Raw genomic sequence first — 22396 nt, forward strand, 5'->3', positions numbered from 1 at the left:
AGATTTAGTCTAAAAAGCAAAACGTGCCTTCTTCACACATGAGCATTAGAAAAGACCCTAAGGCACTGAATACTTATAAGTTTTCAGAACTTGAGGAACTGTATTTGTCAATTATTGCCTGAAACTGGCAAACTGAGAATTTGGTTTTACCTTCAAAATTTTTTTTTTTTTTTCGGTGCGCGGGCCTCTCGCTATTGTGGCCTCTCCTGTTGCGGAGCACAGGCTCCGGACGCGCAGGCTCAGCGGCCATGGCTCACGGGCCCAGCCGCTCCGCGGCATGTGGGATCTTCCCGGACCAGGGCACGAACCCGTGTCCCCTGCCTCGGCAGGCGGACTCTCAACCACTGCGCCGCTAGGGAAGCCCTACCTTCAAAATTTTGACGCACTTGGTGCTACAGATACATGATGGGATTCTACTGTCTGTGATAATGAAATCGTGATTCAAGGCTCCTGTTTGTTTAGGGCGCACAGGAAGAGGAGGCAAGATGAATCTTTGCTGTGTTTTTGATTCATAGCTGTAAAGCTCTGCTGTGAAACTATACAATCAGGCATTTGTTATGTAAAAATGTGAATCTAGCAGGAACTAATCCCTCTCTAATGTCACCCTTTTTTCACAGAATATTAATATTAGGAAATATGGTTGCATGGGGCTTCATATTGGATTCTGACTATCTAAGCCTTTTTTGTCCATAAACAAATAAAAAGGATTTTAGGACTGAAATGTAATTTTAGCAATCCTGGGAACTTTCTAGTAATAAGAATACATATTTGAAAACAGCCCCGCTTTTTGTCTATGTTCACATATTTTAAAAATAGTCCTTCGTGAAATCCTAGATGGTTTCAAAATGCCTTTAGGCATATGCCAGATGCTAGTGGGAAAACAGGAGTTTCCTTCAGTTTTTTATGATAGAAAAGGGAACATTAGGACCTCTTGTCAAGGGAAACTTGCTGAGCGTCCAGGTGCCATAGGAATTAGCTCAGCCAGCTTTGTGCAAGTCTGCCCATGGATATACAGAATTAAATAAATCAGTAAAAGAGGGGCTTCCCTGGTGGCACAGTGGTTGAGAATCCGCCTGCTGATGCAGGGGACACGGGTTCATGCCCCGGTCCGGGAGGATCCCACATGCCGCGGAGCGGCTGGGCCCATGAGCCATGGTTACTGAGCCTGTGCGTCTGGAGCCTGTGCTCCGCAATGGGAGAGGCCACAACAGTGAGAGGCCCGGGTACCACACACAAAAAAAAAAACAGTAAAAGAAGAAATACTGAGAACTAGGATCCATATTTACTTAACAAAGTAGATTTGCCTGGAAGAATTAACTTTAGCCTTGTTATCACAGTAAGAATGACAGTTCCCAGCTCTTGGTTCTGTGGGAGAACAGCTAATAAGGTTGCAGCTATGAGGAATGTATTCTTCCTTGGAAGGGGTATGTGACGCTAACAGAGAATATTGAAAGCATGCCAGCCAGCCAGTCATGCTTTTTCTTGTTAAGTAGCTGCTTCAAATCCTCCTGGCTTCGGAAGTGAATTTTGCTGCTTATTAATGAACACTGGGAGTCATAGCTTTAGGTGAGGGATTTATCTCCTTGAACTACACACAGGCTGAGAGAATGTCAGAAGAAGGCAGAAGAGCAGCCTCCGCTCCTTTATGACTCTAAAGGCTACTATATTAACTAGGGAACTATCACCTGCTATAGCAAAGCACACAAAAATACGTGGTGACTCACACAAGATAGCAGTTTATTTTTCATTCAAGTCACAGGGCATGTGTTCTGGGTTGGCAGGTGACTCTTCTCTACATGTGTGTCATTCAGGAACTCTGGCTGACAGTGGCTCTACCATCTTCAGTATGTGACTTCCAAGGTCAGCGTAGACTCTGCCATCTTAGCTGAAGAGAATGATGGAATGCCAAGTCCAGGGTTAGAGACTGTCTGTTAGGTAAGTGAGAAGAAAACTGTACTCAGCGCTTCTGATCACATTTCTTTAGCAAGAACTTGGGCACACCAAATTAGGAGGTCTGGAAAGGCAATCCCTAGCTCACATAGTCTTTTGAGAAAGTCTCTACACTACATGTTAGATCTGTGTATGGAAGGTGCTATGGAATGTGGACTTTAAATCTGTGAAAGGTCAGATGTTACACACACACACACATTTCAAGGCATATCATCATGAAATGCCATATTTCCCCCTTTGTGCAATTATTGTTATATGTGTTACATCCATAAATATCACAAACCCAATAAAACATTGTTCCAATTATTAATTTATATAATTTTATGTATTTTAAAGAAGCTGAGAGAAGAAAGAAGACCAAGTATGTATTTATAGCATTTGTTATATTAATCTTCCAATTTACCATTTCTGGTTCTCTCAATTTGTTTTTGTGGATCTGAGTTACCATCTGGTGTCATTTCCTTACTTCGATATAGCATTGCTCACATGCACCCCCTTTGTGCTGTTATTGGGAAATATACAACATTTATATATGTTTTTGGCCCAACAATACAATTATATACATATTATTTTATAAAATTGTTTTTTAAATTATTTTTTAAAAAAGAGAAGAAAGAAGAAAAAATGCTTTTACAGTATCTTTCATAATTATATAATGAACTTTGCTTGTGCTTTTTGTTTTTTCATGGAGATTAGAATTACTGCCTGGGATCACTTACTTTCAGACTGAAGAACTTTCCGTAGTTTTTCTTGTAGGGTGGATCTACTAGCAATGAAGTCTCTCAGTTTTTGTTTGCCTAGCAATGGTATTACTTTACCTCTGTGTTTGAAAGCTAGTTTTGCTGTGTGTAAGATTGTTGTTTGACAGGGCGTTTGGGTTTGTTGAGGGTTTTTTGAGCACTTTGGTTGTGTCATCCCACTGCCTTCTGACCTCCGTTGTTTCTGATGAGAAGTAGCTGTTAATCTTATTGAGATTTCCTTGTGATAAGCTGTTTTTCAGTTGCTGCTTTGAAGATATTCTCTTTGTCTTCCCTTTCAACATTTTTACTATACTGTACCTGTGTATGGATCTCTTTGCATTTATCCTACATGGAGTTGAGATTTTTGAATGAGTAGATTCCTGTTTTTCATTAAATTTGGAAACTTTTCAGCCATTATTTCTTTGAACATTTTTCTGCTCTTTCCTGTCTCTGTTCTTCTTCTGGTACTCCCATTATATGTATACTGGAACACTTGGTGGTGTTCCACATTTCTCTGTGGCTCTGTTCATTTCTCATTCTGTGTTTTGGCTGCACTCACCTGGAGTGAGATTTCCTCATGCTGAGCTGGAAGTGAGGACATAAGGAGAGAGTTGTGGTTCACATGGCATAGACTCTTTCTGTCCTTGCTGAATTTTGGTAGATTTTCTTAAATAAATTTTTCTTCACTTGCTGTATGCCTTTAGGACAATTTTTAAAGACTTTACATTTTTATAATTTTCACCAGTTAGGCTTATTTCACTAAGAAGTGGGTCTGTAGGGCTCTTCACATTGCCATTCTGAAAGTGGAACTCTTGCAATATACTGTTATTGGGAAATATACTACATTTATATGTGGTTTTGGCCCAACAAAACAATTCTATACCGATTATTTTATAAAATTGTTTTTTAAATTATTTTTTAAAAAAGAGAAGAAAGAAGAAAAAATGCTTTTACAGTATCTTTCATAATTATATAATGAACTTTGCTTGTGCTTTTTGTTTTTTCATGGAGATTAGAATTACTGCCTGGGATCACTTGCTTTCAGCCTGAAGAACTTTCTTTAGTTTTTCTTGTAGGGTGGATCTACTAGCAATGAAGTCTCTCAGTTTTTGTTTATCTGGGAATGATGTTACATTACCTCCGTGTTTGAAAGCTAGTTTTGCCGTGTAGAAGAGCGTGTTTGGCAGGGCGTTTGGGTTTTATGGGGGTTTGAGCACTTTGGGTGTGTCAACCCACTGCCTTCTGACCTCGTTGTTTCTGATGAGAAGTGGCTGTTAATCTTATTGAGATTTCCTTGTGATAAGCTGTTTTTCAGTTGCTGCTTTGAAGATACTCTCTTTGTCTTCCCTTTCAGCATTTTTACTATATACTGTACCTATGTATGGATCTCTTTGCATTTACGCTACATGGAGTTGAGATTTTTGAATGAGCAGATTCCTGTTTTTCATTAAAGTTGGAAACTTTTCAGCCATTATTTCTTTGAACATTTTCCTGCTCTTTCCTGTCTCTATTTTTCTTTTGGTACTCCCATTTTGTGTATACTGGAACCCTTGGTGATGTTCCACATTTCTCTGTGGCTCTGTCCATTCCTCATTCTGTGTTTTGGCTGCACTCACCTGGAGTGAGACTTCCTCATGCTGAGCTGGAAGTGAGGACATAAGGAGAGAGTTGTGGTTCACATGGCATAGACCCTTGCTGTCCTTGCTAAATTTTGGTAGATTTTCTTAAATAATTTTTTCTTCACTTGCTGTATGCCTTTAGGACAATTTTTAAAGACTTTACATTTTTATAATTTTCACCAGTTAGGCTTATTTCACTAAGAAGTGGGTCTGTAGGGCTCTTCACATTGCCATTCTGAAAGTGGAACTCTTGCAATATACTTTTTTATAAATTTATTTTTTGACTTGTGATAAAATATGCATAACATGAAATTACCATTTAAACCATTTCTATGTGTACAGTTCAGTGGCATTGAGCACATTCATATTGTTGTGCAGCCATCACAACATCCACGCCCAGAACATTTTTCATCTTGCAAAATTGAAACTCTGTGCCCATTACACAGTAAATAATGTGGTTTATGTCCTTTTGTAACTGGCTAATTTCACTTAACATAATGTCTTCAAGGTTCATCTGTGTGGTAGCATGTGTCGGAATTTCCTTCCTTTTAAGACTGAATACAGTTTCATTATATGTACAGACCACATTTTGTTTATCCATTCATCAGCTGGACTCTTGGAGCGCTTCCATCTTTTGGCTATTGTGAATAATGCTGCTATAAACATGGGTGTACAAATATCTGTTTGAATCCTTACTTTCGATTCTTTTGGGTATATACCCAGAAGTGGAGTTACAGGAACATATGGTAATTTTATTTCTAGTTTTGGAAGAACTGCCATACTGTTTTCCATAGTAGCTGCATCTTTCTACATTCCCACCAACAGTGCACAAAAGTTCCAATATCTCCACATCCTCACCAACGCTTGTTATTCACTTTCTTTTTTTCTCTTTTAAATAATAGCCATCCTAATGTGGTATCTCGTGGTTTTCATTTGCATTTCCTCAGTGATTAGTGATGTTGAGAATCTTTTTATATGCTTATTGTTCATTTGTTCTTTTGGGTTTTTTTTGTTTTTTTTTTTAACATCTTTATTGGAGTATAATTGCTTTACAATGGTGTGTTAGTTTCTGCTTTACAACAAAGTGAATCAGTTATACATATACATATGTTCCCATATCTCTTCCCTCTTGCGTCTCCCTCCCTCCCACCCTCCCTATCCCACCGCTCTAGGTGGTCACAAACTACCTAGCTGATCTCCCTGTGCCATGTGGCTACTTCCCACTAGCTATCCACCCTACGTTTGGTAATGTATATATGTCCATGCCACTCTCTCACTTCGTCACAGCTTACCCTTCCCCCTCCCCATATCCTCAAGGCCATGCTCTAGTAGGTCTGTGTTTTATTCCCATCCTACCCCTAGGCTCTTCATGACATTTTTTTTCTTAGATTCCATATATATGTGTTAGCATACGGTATTTGTTTTTCTCCTTCTGACTTACTTCACTCTGTATGACAGACTTCAGGTCCGTCCACCTCACTACAAATAACTCAGTGTTCATTTGTTTATTTTTGGAGAAATGTTTACCTAAGTCCTTTGCCCATTAAAAAATTTTTTTTGGTTGTTGTTGAGTTGTAGGAATTCTTTATATATTCTAGATATTAACCACTTATCAGATATTGATTTGCAAATATTTTCTCCAATTACAAGGATTGTCTTTTCACTCTGTTGATAGTGCCCCATGATGCACTAAAGTTTTAAATTTTGATGTAGTACAATCATTTTCTATTTTGTTGACTGGGCATTTAGTGTCATATCCAAGCAATCATTGCCTGCAATATACTTTCAAAGATAAATATAGTTAGGTAGGTAGAGAGATAGGTAGATGGACAGAAGATAGATAATGGATAGATAATAGAGAGATATATAGATAGATAGATAGATAGATAGAACCTATATGGAAAAATGTTATTAACTGGTGAAGCAAAGTAAAAGATATATAGGTATTAATTGAACTGTTTTTCAATTATTTTGTGAGTTTGATATTTTTCAAAATAGGTATTGGGGAAACATTATAATTCATCAAGTTAAAGGAATAAAAGAAAACTTATAAAGTGAATTAATAGGTGCATAAAAGAATCTGATAAAAGTCAGGATCCATTCTAAGATTTTAAAACCTTTGCAGTAAGTCATAAGATTGATAAACCAGGCAACTAATAATAAGAAATTCTGTTCATCAAGGTGTTTCATTAAGAGAGTGTAAAAGCAACAAATATACAGAATATATATGCAATACATGTAACTAAGGAAATGTTTCCCGAATTTACACAGGACTTCTCAAATCAATAAGAAAAGATAGACAGTGCATCAGAAAAGTGGACAAGAGTTTTGATCATGACATTCATAAAAGGGGATATTAAAGGGCCAATATAAAAAGGCATTCAACCTCATTATTTTTCAGGGAAATACAAATTAAAACCACAGTGGGTTACAATTACAATTCACCAAAACGGCCAAAGTTAAAAAGGCTGACACTATTACAGGATGGCAAGGCATGTCTTGTGGTAGCGTAGTGGTACAAACCCTTTGGAAGACTGCCATTATCCATTGAAGTTAAGTATATACTTGTATATACCCTATGCCCAAACAATTTCACTATGAGCTAGAGACCCAACAGAATGCATACTCATGTGTTTAAAAGACATTAACAATAGTGTTCTTACAGCATTAGTCAGCCAAAACTAGAAACAACCAAATCTCCAATTAACATTAGCATGGATAAATACATTGTGGTATACTCCTGTGACGGAATGCTATCGGTGATGAAAATGAACAAACCGCTGTTCTGCATAACAGCATGGAGGAATCTCACAGACGTATTGCTTAGTGAGAGAAGCCAAACGCAAAAGAATATATATTGTAAGTCTACTTGTGAGTTTGTTATATGAGAACATATAGAGTCCATTTATATAAAGTTCAAACAGAAGCAAAACAAATCTACAGTGTTAGAAGCCAGTGTGGCTGCTACCTGTGAGGCAGAGGGGAGAAGTGGTGACTGAGTGCGGGCAAGGCAAGGGGGGTCTTGGGAACTGGTAATCTTTTATTTACGTGGATGGAAGTCACATGCGGTTATTCACTTTGTTATAGCTCATCAAGCTGAACACTTATGATCTGTGCCCTTTTCTATATAGTGCACGTCACTGTACTTCATGTATGCTGTATATGCTATCCACCAATAAAATAGTGTGTGTGTGTGTGTGTGTGTGTGTGTGCGCGTGCGCGTGTGTTTTCAAACCTCGAACTGGGGAACTGAGCAGGGTTTCAGCTGAAAAGTGCAAATCACTGTCACTTTCGTTGACCAAAGCCTCTAGTAATTTCACCTTACAGCAGCTTAAAAAAATTGGTTTTTTTTAGGAATGAACAAACTTTTAAAGGTTGAATCTGCATACCTAAAGTGATGAAATGATGACAAATGTCAAGGGTCTTCACTCATGCTTTAACATGCAGACATAATGATAATTAAGAAATATCTCAAGTAAAGTTTCTTATCTTCCTTCCTCATTTTTTGAACGCTGGGTTACTTTTCAAATTTACAAATTGCTGCTAAGCACATGCTAGCATTAAGTACATTAACATTCCTCAGAACAGATGTCACAGCGAATACAAAACCTGTCCTCTTACCTAGAACATATGGCTTTAACAACAGTGATAATTTTTCATGTATCAGAGATGAACAGTTTGGCTTGTGACTTTTTTTAATGAATTCAGTCTTTTCTGGTCCCAAGCTTGTAGTATGCCTCTTTCTCTCTGAATGGCTCTCAAAAATGAGATGACAATCTGTAGACGTTTCCATTTACCACCAAGGGTCCTAATCTTTTGGAAGACATGGGAACAGATGAAAGTATTTGGTTCTGGGAATGGAAATTACAGATGGATGGAATCCCATTACAGTGAGTGTCACTGGTATTTTCTATTGATCAATGAGCCCTTGTCCAACTGAGAAGGCTTCCTGCCATGTCCGGAAGAGAATGCATAAGGCAATGTTGGTTTTTATTTATCTCAGAAAAACAAATATTTTTTATTTTTAGCTTCTTTAAATTCCAGATAAATGTATTCTTTTGCCAAAGAGGATGATTTTCCACATCGAAGGCTAAGACTCTGTGTGTGTGTGTATTTGTGCATAGTGTGTATCCCTTATCTTGTGACTGGAATATAAATGTGACTGTCAATAAAAGGTGTATTAGAGGTACTATTTGTTCCATTAATTTGTTTTACAAATTATTTAAAACCCAATTAATTTAATCTAAGTTTTAATATAGTAGAAGCTACATGCCAGAAGCTTGCATGACAAAAATGCTATAAATGATATAGTAACTCATCTAAAACAAGATTTTCTCCAAGTAGCACAGACACAATAAAAAACCACCAGGTGTCTTTTATTTGGGTACATGCTGTCATTAGTCAAAAGTAAGTACACATGCAAGGAAAAATACTAAGAAAGACTTGTTTTATAAAACTGACCAAAATATTGATGGACACTCTCGTTTTTGTGGACACTCTCAGACCTTTTAGAATAAAGCATATCGAAACACTACCAGTTATTCTGTACGTCTGTCACTAGTTTTTCCTAGTCTTTAAAAGGCTATATACTACGACTCAGACATGCCAAGAACACGTGGTTTATTCCTATAATTGTTATAATCTTGTTTCAAACTTCCAGTCTATGTGTATAGTAGGCTGTGAGAGAGAAGGAGGAAGGACTTGCCAATTAATGCTTTCTCTTCCAGTTCAAATACACTCCTCCAGGTAAATGCTCAGGTGTTCAGAGTTTTTCCCCTTTGCTTTTTCCTCCTCCAGATGTTGGGTATAGAGACAAGCTTCAGTGTCCTCTTGGTGGTCAGGAGAGGAGGCCTCAGGTCCTCAAGTTCAGGTCCTGTCCTGTCCTCTGAGCCTTTGCTGGTTTTGGGGTTGAAGTCCCCATCGCCTGCTGCCTGCACACTGCTGGCAGCCCCTGTTGACACCTGTGGCTGATGAGCTTGTGGTCTGTCCTCTCGGCTGGTCAGGACTCTGTTGTCCCGTGCCGTCTCAATCCTACCTCAGCTCTTGCCGTTACTGATGCTATGACTCTTAATGGTTTCCACCTTCTGCCTTTGCTTCCTCCCTTCACTCCTTCCTTTCTGCCTTTCTCCCTCCTTGCTCCCTTCCTCCATTTCTCTCTCCCTCCTTTCTGTCTTCTCCTCCACTAATATTTGTTGCGTATCTGCTACGTGTAAAGCACTGCATTAGGTACATGGAGTCCAGGAATAACGCTAAGACCCCCTGCCTCCTTGGAGCTTACATTTTAATGAGGGGGCTCAAACAATAAGCAACAAGCAGTAAATCAAATAGTGTGTTCAAAGGTGATGAGGGCTATGGGAAAAAGAAAAGAAAAATTAAAGCAGGGTAAATGAGATCACCATGGGGGAAAGGGCAGTAAAGCAGTAAAACAGAGTGGTTGGAAGAGGCAGGGACAGCCAGGTTTTGTGGTACCCAAAGCTTGTAAAGTTCGGGGGGGCTTCCTCCTTAAGAAATAAATGCAAAATTGGGAAGTAAAAACTTGGTCCCCAAAGTGAATATTTGTGGAATGAGAAAACATTATAAGAAATTAGTCACATCAGAGTTATAGGTCCCTATCTTCTGATTAAACCATTTATCAGAAATGTTTACATAGAAATACTTCCTAATTGTAAACCTGTGTCCCGTTCTCCACACTCGACTACCAGCAACTTCCAGCCCTCGCGGAGGCTTGTGTGAGTGATGTGTCCGGCGACTTAAACTTCGCTAGCTTCACACATCACTCTGCCTCTGCAGGTGTGTCTCACTGAGAAGGGAAGATTTGTCCAGGACTTGAAGGACAGAGACATCTGCAAAAGACTGTTCCAGGAAGAGGGAACAGCTAGAGCAAATTCCATAACAGTCTCCATCTGTGCCAGCTGGCTGCTTTGTTCAGGAGCACTTTTGCAAGCACTGGGGTGGCAAGGATAGAGGCTGGCTGACATCAGCTGGATGAGCCATACCATCTGTCTGGCTGTTTAATGCCCTGTATGTGGCAGAAGCTCTCTGATAGGCATTACCGCGCAATGGAAAGAGCCACACACTTTGTGTCCACTTCCTTAGGTTCATCCATATGTTTCTTCCCTAGGCCTCCTTGTCCCCTTCCAAACCTACCCCTCTGATGCCCATAACAAATGTGCCAAAATTATTCACCACTGCCCAGGAGTCTGCATGTATACTTATCTTGGACCACTTCTCTCTCGATACAGAGGGATCACCGTGTACAATGCCCATTGCTTTGCCCAGTGTAATTGCTGCCTTTCAAGGGCATCTCTGAGTGGATCTACAGGGCAGCAGCTGTCTGCTTTAGCTCACTTCAACATAGCCTGTTGACTCGTCTTTGACCCAGCCCATATTTTCTTCTGGTGAACTGGCCATAGGTGTGAGATGAGAGAGAGGTGATGGTGCCTGAATTCGTTTTCTAGGGCTGCTCTAACAGAATATCACAGACCGAGTGGCTTAAAACAACAGAAATGGTGCACTGTACCTTGGTGTCTGGCCAATGGTGAGAATGGAGACTGAAATGCACACAGTGACTTTCAGGGCTGCATGTACACAAAGGGAGGACTTTTTCTAGTTGCACAAAGGCTAGCAGAGGTTCTGTGGGAGAAGTTTAAGGTGCACTGGTGTCAGGTAGTTTAGCCCTACTTTATCATGGGCAGAGCCAAGGTTAAGGTGATTTGAATGTTACCCAAAGATTTTATACCTTAAGCATCCCAATTACTTTGTATCTTTGGAGTCACAGTGGGGTCCAAGAAACAGAGAGCAACATATCCGAGTCAAAAATCAGAAAGAAATTTGGAGGATAAGACTCAACAGCAACAAAGAAATTTTTTATTATGCATTTGTCCAACAAAAAATAAAAACAAATTTCAGGGCATGTCCTGAAAATGGGAGAGGAAGTACCTGAAAAGTTCCCAGTATATTATAGCTGGCAAATGAAAATAATTTATAGTAATTATAATTACCAGTTACATATATATGTACATTTTATTGCTATTTCCTTAATTGATTGCTGTTTCTTATCTAATATTTATTACTTATTTTGTGGATACAGAACTACTCAGAGGGGTCTCAGTATTTATTATTTTATTTTTCTGAACATAAAAATTCATACAGCTTTCACAAGGTTGGGTACAATCCTTGCCCCACAATTCTGTTTTTTTCCTATAAGATTTTAAGTTATTCAGCTATGTATCTCCTACTATGGGCTTTTTCAGGATCTTAACTCTCCTGTTCAAGAAGATAATACTGTAGATTCTGCATTATTTAAGTGGACCTTTTTGTCAGTGGCAATTACAGTGTGGTTCACGTCTCATAACTGATTCCCCTTGTTTCTTCCCAGCCAGCCTAGCTCAAAATTTCCACTTATTCTTTGACATTTTTTCATTCCTAATATTTAAGATTCTTCTTTTACAACATCTCTTGCAAGTATGGCTTTCTGCTTCCCCCATGTCACCACCCTAGTTGATATTTAGATTCTTGCAATAGCCTCCTAACTAGTCTTTCTAACTTCAACATCTACTCTTTCCAATCTAACCCCTATACTGCTTTTAGATTGTTTTTCCCCAGATTCTCCTTTCATCATGTCATTTCCCTGGCCAGAATTTTCAGTGGTGCCCCATCATCTCTAGTAGTAATCTCAAAACTCACTTGATTGTGTACATATCAGTAAAAGTATTTTGAGCATGCACCCCTAATATATATATGTATTTATTTATAAATTATACGTGTGTACTCCTATCTCTACATATACTTAATATTAATTAAGCTTAACTTTAAACTTTTTTAGATAAAAATAATTATAAATGGAAGTTCCAATATTTTTCTTCTGCCATCCCAAAGGAACATTTAGTGCAACTCATTTTGGGTAATTACATGTAGGCAGAATATTTTTAAAAATCAGAGAGTGGGCAGTGGAGTGCTGTTCCACTGTCCGTGGTGCTGAACTGTGAATGCACATTACCACATCATTGTATCTCCTGACCTTCGGATACTGGGGATTCCTGTCTAACTTTCCCCCATATTAAAACAACAACAACAACAACAAAACTCCTGTTTATTTGGTTTGTTTGTTTGTTTTTGGCCACGCTGCGCAGCTTGTGGGGTCTTAGTTCCCCAACCAGGGATTGAAACCGGGGGCTTGGCAGTGAAAGTGCCACGTCCAAAGACCTGGACCTCCAGGGAAGTCCCTCCTCCATATTTTTTAAACAAAAGGAAATGCTATAGACCATACTCTCAATAGGATTCTAGTTCCTAATATGGAATTCCAGAGGAGTTAAGATTCTTTTTCCTCCACACTGAAGAACAAAATATCTCTTTTCCTTGGAAAGAAGCAGACTGAGAATAAAAAGAAATGGAGGGTTTAAGAAAGTCTCCATATTAGCTGAATCATTTCATTTCTCTTTTGAAAAAACACAGTCAAGAAGAAGTTAAAAGAAGATTCTAATACTCATGTTTTCTTAATTTTATAGCTTCATAACCAAGAATGATTGAAAATAGGAGAAAGAAGTACTGTCAAAGATAATATAGTACAATGAAGTTGTACAGTGAAGCTCGAGAATATAAATGTTAGCAGGTACGTGTGTACTTCTGTGACTATTGGCTATTAGAAACAAGACTGTAAATTTCTGCCTTGAGGAAGATTCTGATGATCTATAAAATGTCAACTGATGTTGTCACAAATCAGTGGTTCACATGAATCTCATAAAGATTGTAGAACCTGCAGCACTTGTTATATAAATGATGAAAGAGTGTTTCCTCTTTAAATCTCCAGCTAGCTGCAGTTCAACTGAATGCAAAGTGGAAAGCTTAAGTGACATCCAGAGTGTTGAAAAATAGTTAAGTTTCTCATATAAGTAAAAATATATTGAGAACTTAGAAAAACAGAACAATATCTTGTTATTAATGGTTCTACTGTAATGTCATTAGAGAATTTACAACCATTATAGCAAATTCCAGTAGACCATTTTAAAACTTACTTTTTCCTTTCAAATCTCTGGTCACTTGACACTGAGAAAAACTAGTGTTTGATTGTGGATCTCACCACCAATGTTCAACTTCAGTATTAACTGTAACACTTGAATCATTCAGTGCACTGAAATTCTTCTTTGATGCAAGTTTTTAACATAGATTTCCATTTAATAAATGTTTGTTTGCAAATGTTATATGCCAGGCCATGCAGATACAGAGATTAAAAAGACAGAGTCTGGGGGCTTCCCTTGTGGCGTAGTGGTTAACACAGGTTCCAGCCCTGGTCCGGGAAGATCCCACATGCCGCAGAGCAAATAAGCCTGTGCGCCACAACTACTGAGCCCGCATGCCACAACTTCTGAAGCCCACACGCCTAGAGCCTGTGCTCCGCAACAAGAGAAGCCACTTCAATGAGAAGCACGTGCACCACAACAAAGAGTAGCCCCCGCTCGCCGCAACTAAAGAAAGCCCGCGTGCAGCAACAAAGACCCAACGCAGCCAAAAATAAATAAGTTTATTAAAAAATAAAAATAAAAAAGACAGACTGTGACTTTAGGAATTTCATGATCCAGTGAAGGACACAGACAAGAAGATAAACTAATATCACTATATTATATTGCATGATAGACGTATAAACAGAATAGCATGTCAACACATAGAGAAGTACCTAATCAGACTGGGACAGTCTTCCCAGATGAGCTGATGCTTCAGCTCACTCTTTCAAGGACAGTAGGAGTCAGCTAGGAAAGCAAATGGAAGAAAGACATTGCAGAGAAAAAAGCAGTGTATGCAGGGGCAAAGAGGTGTGAGACAGCAGAGCAAGATTTGGAAATTAAATGCAGTTCATTATCGTGACATAACAGGTATGAATGGGCAAAAATCAAGATCAGAAAGAGCTATGTAGGGGGTTCTAAGGAGTTTGGCTGTTCCCTGAGAATAAAGGGGAGGTATTATTAAAGGACTCTGAGCAGTGAGAGGACATGATATTATTTGCATATTAAGAAAGTCCTTCTGACAGTAAAGTAAGGAGGGCTTCCCTGGTGGCGCAACGGTTGAGAGTCCGCCTGCCAATGCAGGGGACACGGGTTCCTGCCCCGGTCCGGGAGGATCCCACATGCCGCGGAGCGGCTGGGCCCGTGAGCCATGGCCGCTGAGCCTGCGCGTCCGGAGCCTGTGCTCCGCAACGGGAGAGGCCACAACAGTGAGAGGCCCGCGTACCGCAAAAAAAAAAAATAATAATAATAATAATGTAAGGAGTAGATTCACAAATAGTCGCAAAAAAGGGAGAAGATTTTGGAATATTACCGAAATATTGAGTCATCAATCAAGTCATTGAAAGTGAAGATGGAGAATAAGAGACAGATTTAAAAGATATTTACACTATAGTTTCAATAGACATAATGAACAATTAATTTGGGGGCAAGGAAGAGAGAAAGTCTCAGAGAATCCCAAAGTTTTGTGTGGGAAAAAGATATCACTTGCTGAGCATGGGGTTGCAGAAGGAGGAACGTAGTTGGGGGACAGGTAATATGAGTTTTGGACATGCTGTGCTTGAGTACCTATGGGTCATATAAGCAGAGATGTCCAGCAGGAAGAAACATACTTGATTTTGAAGTTCTGAAGAGCAATGTTGGCTCAAAGGAAATATTTGGGAGTCATCAGTGGTAGGTAGAACCATGTGTAGGATCCTCAGAGAGGATGTGTAGAATGAAGAGAGAACCAGGTAAAGTCTCCAGGGAAAGATAATATTTAAGCAGTGATTGGAGGAAGAGGAACCATCAAAGGAAGAATAAACTTGAGTAAACAGAGAGGTCAGAAGAAAACAAAGAGAATGTGTATCATGGAAGCCAGTGGAGGAGGAGTTTCCAAAAGTGGAAACAGTCAACAGTGACTAGGAAGACAGAGTCTGTACCTGACTCACCCTCACTGGTCATTTTTTGACCAATTGAAATTTATATTCTCTTCATATTAGATACTAAATAGAAAAATAATATGTTTAAATAAATTACTTAAAATATACATGGTCAAATTACAGACATTACAGCTAACAATTATAACAAGACCAGTACATCTTCACTCTTGTATTCTTATGGTTATGCCAGAGGCGTTGTTTCTTATTGTGCTTGAAGCAAAGCCTGGAACCATGTAGAGCAACTATTCCTGAGATTCCCCGGTGTAAAAATGAAATTCCATGTTCTAGAAATGAACTCTAATATATGACTGAAAGGATCCTTTTGAGAGATTCTTTATAATGCCATAATATAACTACTTTGCACTCACAGATTCAGCCATTCAGGTTTTTATATTTGTCATAATGTCAGAAATTACCCTGAGGTGTCCAGAGAGTAGAAATACTTTGAATATGATGGAAACATAAGTCTCTGGTAATTGTCATGGCAACCCTAGCAAATGAATACAAACGGTTATGCTTGCTTCCTGTTTTCTCATCTGTCTCCTCATTTACCTTCTTATACCTCTCTTTGAACTTAAAGGAAGAGATACCTCACTTCCTGGCTCTAAATCCCTTTTCCTGCCCAGGAGGTAGTTTATTCCCAAACGTATCCCATTTGTTGTCTCTCCAGTTCTTTAAGAAAATAAGGTAGAATGTAAATCATAAATAGTTAATAAATAACATTCTTTTCTTTTTCTTCTATTATCTTCATCCTCTCCTTCACCAAAGACTCTGCTCCTTTTCTGGCCTGAGGCATGCGATGGCTCTCAGGTGAAGCCTGGCGGGACAGGAGGGCAAGTGGTGGTGTGTTTATCACCAAAAGGAAGATGCTCTTACCATGAGTTAACTACAAACATGAATCTAAAGCAGTGCTTCTCAAATAATTTCTGAAAAAAACCCGAAACAAAACAGAATTGCCCCCCCACAATCTCTACCAGATCTATAGTTTTGTAAAATAGGATAAAAATGAATTTCTAGAAAAAAATAAAGACATACAAAATACAAGTTCCAACATTCAATGGACAGAAAATTACTCTGTCAAATTGCTTTTGAAGTTTCTAAACCGTTATTTCCGTACTTGCCACATACACTTAACAAATAGTTCAAAGACAGGCACTGGTGTATGGACCACACTTTGAGGACAACAGTTTCAAAGGGCAGGTGAATTATTTCCTTCCTTTCTCATTGTTTCCTATCATCTCATTCAGGGTCAGCCGAGCTCTATGTCTAGGAGAGCTTCTTCCCCCTACTCTCTCTCTCTCCTTTTCTGCGTCTCTGCCTTCCTGTTGGAGTTCATCCTACTAGACTTTCCTGTATGATCAAGGGAATGGAGAATTGGGCTATTCCTGGGAGGGTCTTGGGAAGACAGCTAGTACTCTGTAAGAATTAGGTTTCTCAAATCCCTTGGACTGCAGCGTCTATAAGATAGACCACTCTCTCTCTTGCTAAGATCGATGGTCTGGCATATTTGACTCTGTGATCAATCTCAGTTTTCTGAAACTCTTCCTTTGTCTCCTTCATATCAGTCTATCCATGGGCAGTCAGATTGGCAACGTGTCAGATGAAACTAGGGTAACAGATTTCTGGGTCTAGGAACTTCACCATCTGTAATGGTAAGTGGGAGGGCAGAGAGATTGGCAGAGATTCCTGGAACTTTTGAAGAGGCTTGGAGCCTCAAGATCTACACAATTTACTGAAATAAACCCTCTCCAGGGAAGTGACTGTCCAGACAGTACGTTTAGTTTATTGCCCAGCAATCAATGAAAGGTTGAAGGACGATAGTCGTTATGTGCTGGATTACTGAGAGTGTACAGCCAAAGCCCAAGCGCATGGTCAGTTCTCACACTCTCCCATTGTTACCTGGACAACAGTCTTTATCCTGTCTCTCACCTATCTCATGAATATCTATGTGACAATTGGCCTCTAGTGGGGTCAGCTTTGTGAGGCTGGAGCCCCCAGAATTATTCCAAGTGTTTTAGAATATAAACCTCTTATAAGAGATCACTGCATCACCATGGTGTTTCCCACACCAGGACACCCTACCTCAGCAAGAACACATCATATCCAGCCAGAGCACCTGGTTTCTAGAAGAGGTGATGCACATGCCGTTCCTTTTCTCTTGGATGACAAACAGGGACAGTGCTCCGGGAGCCAAGGGGGTCCTTTCGTGTGGTCAGGCTGTAACAGATGTGGGTAAGTCTGGTCTGAGCCTAGCGGACTAACCCTGACACTAGCTGATTCCAATAAAAAGCGGTCCCATCATTCACCCTAACTTGGCCTTGGCTAGAATATTCTGAGATGTTAAAAGATGGAAGATTCTGGTTTTTTTAAGGAAATGAGCAAAGGGAAAATTGAAGATGAAATAAGGGAAAACTAAGGAGCAAATTCCTTGAGAAGGGATGGGATCCTTGAGAAGGGATGAGATCCAGAAAACACATGAAGGATTGCCCTTGATAGGAAAGGAAGCTGTTTGCTCAGTTGCCAAAGGAAGGGAAGAAGGGACAATGGCCCAAGTGCAGGTAAGTTTGTAAATCAGGTGGTGCGAAGGTCCTATTTTCTCAACCAAGTAGAAGGTAAAGTAGGTGGAGGATGTGAGGAAGCCACTAGGAAGGGCAGAAGGTTCGAGAGAAGAAATGGTTCTCTTGGAGACAAGGACAATAATCTTATTTGCAAACAAGCACTGGGTTGCTGGCTTGTAATGACAGCCCATCTGGGGTGTGGGATGGTGAAGTGTAAAGTAAAGCCAGTTTGCCCAGTTGTGTGAATCTGGCAGAGTTAAACTGCTGGGTGCAGACTTGGAGCTGGTGGGAATCTGAGTCTGTTCAGGCAAGTGTGATGGAGGGAGAGAGAGGCTAGGTGATTAAAGGATAGGCTGTGGAGTCTAACCTGGAGAATAAATTCGAAGAAAGGAAAGCTAAGTTCAAATGCTTGCTGGCTCCGCCATTTACTAGCTGTGTGATCTTGGCCAAGGTTCTTAAATCTCTGACTCAGTTTCCATATTTTTAAAATGGAGAGAATAGCAGAACGAATTATGTCCTCAGTCAACATGAGGATTAAAAGAAATAATTGTATATATAGCAGCTTACCGCAATGTCTGGCGGTAAGTACTCTAGAAATTTCTCTTTTCTTTAAGGTATTATGAAAATTTACGAACTAGTAAGTGTTTTTTCAAATATAGGATTCTTTCTGGTTGTTTAGCATTCCAGTGTATTTATGAACTCTATGTCCATCCCTTTTGGTTAACAGCACAATGTAGAAACTAGGACAGCATAGCATATTGGCAGGCGCCAGAGTCAAACAAAATACCTGGGTTTGACTCCTGGCTTCACCACTTACTATCTGTGTGACTTTCGGTGAGATACTGAACTTCTAAAATCTCAGTTTTCTAATCTGTGAAATGGGTATAATTCTATTTCTCCCGAGTTGTTATGAAAATTAACTGATGTAATACTTGTGAATTCTCAGTAAATCTCAGTGGCAATGATGATGATAATGATGAAGATGTTGGTGTTTCCAAACATTTAAGACATTTTGGACTTGTAAGCAAGGCAGAATTGCAGGAAAGGGATTTCAAGAGGTAGATTGGACTCGCCCTTAAAGCACATGAAAAGCGGCTGAACTTTGCCAACAATGCAGTTGGCCAAAAAGGGCGTATGCGTTTTTCCTGAATATATTCAGGAAAAACGCATACGCCCTTTTTGGCCAACCAAACAGGCGGGCGATGCAAATCAATACTGCAAAAAGTATCACTTTGCATCCGTCAGAAGGGCCATCCTCACAAAGTGTAAAAACCAGAAATGCAGCACAGGGCATGGAGAAAAGGGAGCCCTGTTACGCTGATGGTGAGAATGCAAATTGCCAACGGCCACTCTGGAGAAGTGTACTGTGTTTCCTAAAAAATCTATAAAGCAGAGCTACAGAGCATACGGCACTTCCACTCATGGGCGAATGTCTTGGGAAAACCAAAAGTCGACAGGACTCAGGCACCCCAACATTTAGTGCTGCTCTGTTTACAAGAGCCTCGACTTGGATACAACCTAAATGTCCTTGGAAGAAAAAACTGGATAAAGAATATGTGGTATGTATGTACAATGGAATGTTACTCAGCCATGAAATCAATGAAATAAGGCCAGTTGCAGCAACTCGGGTGGACTTAGGTACAACCATTCTAAGTGACATAAGTCAGACAGAAAAAGAGACTTATCATAAGATATCACTTATAGGTGGAATCTAAAAATGGCTACACGTGAACTAAATTACAAAACAGAAACATAGTCACACATTTAGGGCTTCCCTGTTGGCGCAGTTGTTAAGAAACCGCCAGCCAATGCAGAGAACATGGGTTCGAGCCCTGGTCCAGGAAGATTCCCCCATGCCGTGGAGCAACTTACCCCTGCGCCACAAATACTGAGCCTGCGCTCTAGAGCTCGCGAGCCACAACTACTGAGCCTGCGTGCCACCGCTACTGAAGCCCACACGCCTAGAGCACGTGCTCTGCAGCAAGAGAAGCCACCGCAATGAGAAACACGCGCACCACAACGAAGAGTAGCCCCTGCTCGCCGCAACTAGAGAAAGCCCACGTGCAGCAGCAAAGACCCAACACAGCCAAAAATAAAAAAATAAAATTATTTAAAAACCCAGACTATTAAGAACCTGAAAAAGAATTTATTGATGTCTCTCTGTAAGTGAATCTAGTGGATGTACACCAGCAAGTAGCACAGCATTGAAAATCAGCTACACCCCATTATACAAATATATTACAAAAAAAAAAAGACAGTGAGACAGAGAGAAATGCTTACAGAATTCATTCATGGGCTGTGATGCAACCTGGACTGACCACATCTAGACCCACAGCTGGATGGGACCTAAGGCTGGACACTCGTGAGGTTGAGAGGCTTGGTGAGGATGGGTCAGTAAATGCAGCCCCTTTAGAGTATGACTGCCTGCTCCGCATTCTATGGGTCCCAAATCTCCAGGTGCAGGGGACCCTTCTTACAGCTAGAACATGCTTGGGACTCCTAGAAGATGGTACACCATCTGATCGGGAAGAGTTTGGAAAAGGCACGTTATCTCCTCATCTCCTGGTGTTCGGGTTCCCCCCTCCAGACTCCTTCCTAACAATCTCCCCACTTGGGGAAGTCAGCACCTCAGCATCCTGTTTTGCACAGTTTGGAATTTGTCCAAAGGATGAAGTGGAAGGGAAGGAACCCATGAGAGACAAGCCCGAGGTGTTTGGACAGGCACGTGCCACTCTAATTTCCAATCATGAAGAGGAACTGACCAAAGGCTCAGCTTGCCCCCGGAAGCAGAATAGGGCATGAAGCCGTCCTGCTGTTTTGTGGCCAGTTCCCAAAAGAACAAGTTAAAAAATGGAGCTCAGGGGCACTGCAATTCACAAACCTGGAGAACTGTAAATGATACCTATCGTCGAAAAATGTCTCGAGGTAAGTCATCGAAAAGGACTTGTAAGCAAAGCAGAATTGCAGGAAAGGGATTTCAAGAGGTAGATTGGACTCGCCATTAAAGCACATGAAAAGCGGCTGAACTTCGCCAAAGATGCCGTTGGCCAAAAAGGGCGTATGCGTTAATTTTAGGGACTGTGGCATCGTCTCCGTAGAAGGAGGGTGGGTCAGCTTGAAGCCCGGTTCCATCTTCTGCACGTTTCTTCTTTCTCTCCCAGCGATGGTGCTGTCCGAGCTGTGCCGGAGCAACCAAGGCAAAAGCGTCGTGCACGGAATGACTGAGAACTTTGACCAGGTGCCGTGGACTCCTCAGAGGCAGTGACCCAGGACTGAGGCCCCAGAGCCACCTCCTGAGCATCGTGGCCCCGGTGCCCCTCTCACGGGAGTTGCTGTCAGCCTTGATGGTTGAAGCAGCCATGGTATCGAGATTTCACTGGTAGAAACTATTCCTTTTCTTCCCTGAAGAAGCAGGTCTCCTTCTACTTTGTTGGGGAGACCCCCTTTTTAATAAACAAAAATGATGAGCTGTAAGTACATATTAAGGATTAGGTTATATACATGTAAAGAATAATCGTAAAGATCAAGAAACAGAACATGATGAGACACGCAGGAGTGCCCTTCCCTCGTCACAGCCCCTCCCCACCGTGAGGTAGCTGTTCTCCTGATTTTGTGTCAGTGACTTGTCCTCATAGTTTACGCACAGGCACGCATCCCTAAATAATGCAGCCCAGCTTTGCCTAGTTCCAAAATCTGTAAGTGGGTTTATGTGCATGCTGCTTTATTGCTCTTGATGGCTCAGCATTGTGTCCATGAGATTCTTTCATCTTGTGAATATAGTTTTTTTAAAATAATATTTATAGTTTTACTAACTTTAAACAAAAAGTACGCCATTGCTGTGGCATATTCCTTCATAGGAGCGTGCATGGTTCATTTCTGCATCCGCTTGTGATGGCCTTCAGGTTCTTTCAGGTTTGGCTACTGTGGCTGCAGAGTCCATGACCGTGTGTCCTGGTGCAGGGCCGATGGGTTTGTGTTCAGCTGGAAGGAGCCCTGCGGGGCTGTGTGCACGGCCTTCGCTCTCTGAGGCCCGATTGTTTCAGAAGTGGTTGCGTCCCCCCGCTGCGTACCAGGCTTTCCATTGCCCCACAGCCTGCTGATATTTGATACTATGTCTTTCATGTCTGCCATTCTGGTAGGTGTATGCGCTGTATTTTTCTTATGGTTTCAATCCCTTGGTTGTTAGTGAAGTTGTGCATCTTGTGGTATTCATGGACTATTTCCTGTTGTTTTTTAAAAAGTTTTAAAAATTGTGGTCAAATACACATAACATAAAATTTACTATCTTAACCATTTTTAAGTGCACATTTCAGGGTCATAAAGTAATTCGCAGTGTTGTGCAACCCTGACCGCCATCCTCCTCCAGAACTTTTTCATCTTGCAAAACTGAAACAGTCCCCATTAAACACTCACTCCCCATTCTCCCTCCCTGAGCCCCTGCACCGACCATCCTGCTTTCTGTCTCTATGCTTCTGACTGCTCTAGGGGCCTTGTATGAGTGGATCAAGCACTATTTGTTTTTTGTGTCTGGCTTACATCACTGAGCATAAAGCCCTCAAGGTTCATCCCTGCTGCAGCCTGTGTCAGAATTGCCTTCCTTTTTAGGCTGAA

General features: G+C 40.6%; 1 long non-coding RNA gene across 3 annotated transcripts in view; it reads left to right on the plus strand.

Moving 5' to 3' along the window:
- The window catches only part of LOC114484594 (uncharacterized), a 92014-nt gene extending 69937 nt beyond the window's left edge, over positions 1-22077 (plus strand). Inside the window, exons 3-4 of one of the 3 annotated variants that reach the window (XR_008616243.1) lie at positions 12817-12920; positions 20947-22077. This is a non-coding gene — a long non-coding RNA (uncharacterized lncRNA). Of the gene's footprint in view, positions 1-12816; positions 12921-13517; positions 13810-15995; positions 16271-20946 lie in introns of those variants that run through there. The other 2 variants (XR_008616244.1, XR_008616242.1) reach the window with 2 other exon arrangements.
- The last annotated feature ends 319 nt before the right edge of the window (positions 22078-22396 follow it).

Source organism: Physeter macrocephalus, chromosome 20 (assembly GCF_002837175.3).
Source record: "Physeter macrocephalus isolate SW-GA chromosome 20, ASM283717v5, whole genome shotgun sequence".
In the NCBI taxonomy this organism is placed as follows: domain Eukaryota; kingdom Metazoa; phylum Chordata; class Mammalia; order Artiodactyla; family Physeteridae; genus Physeter; species Physeter macrocephalus.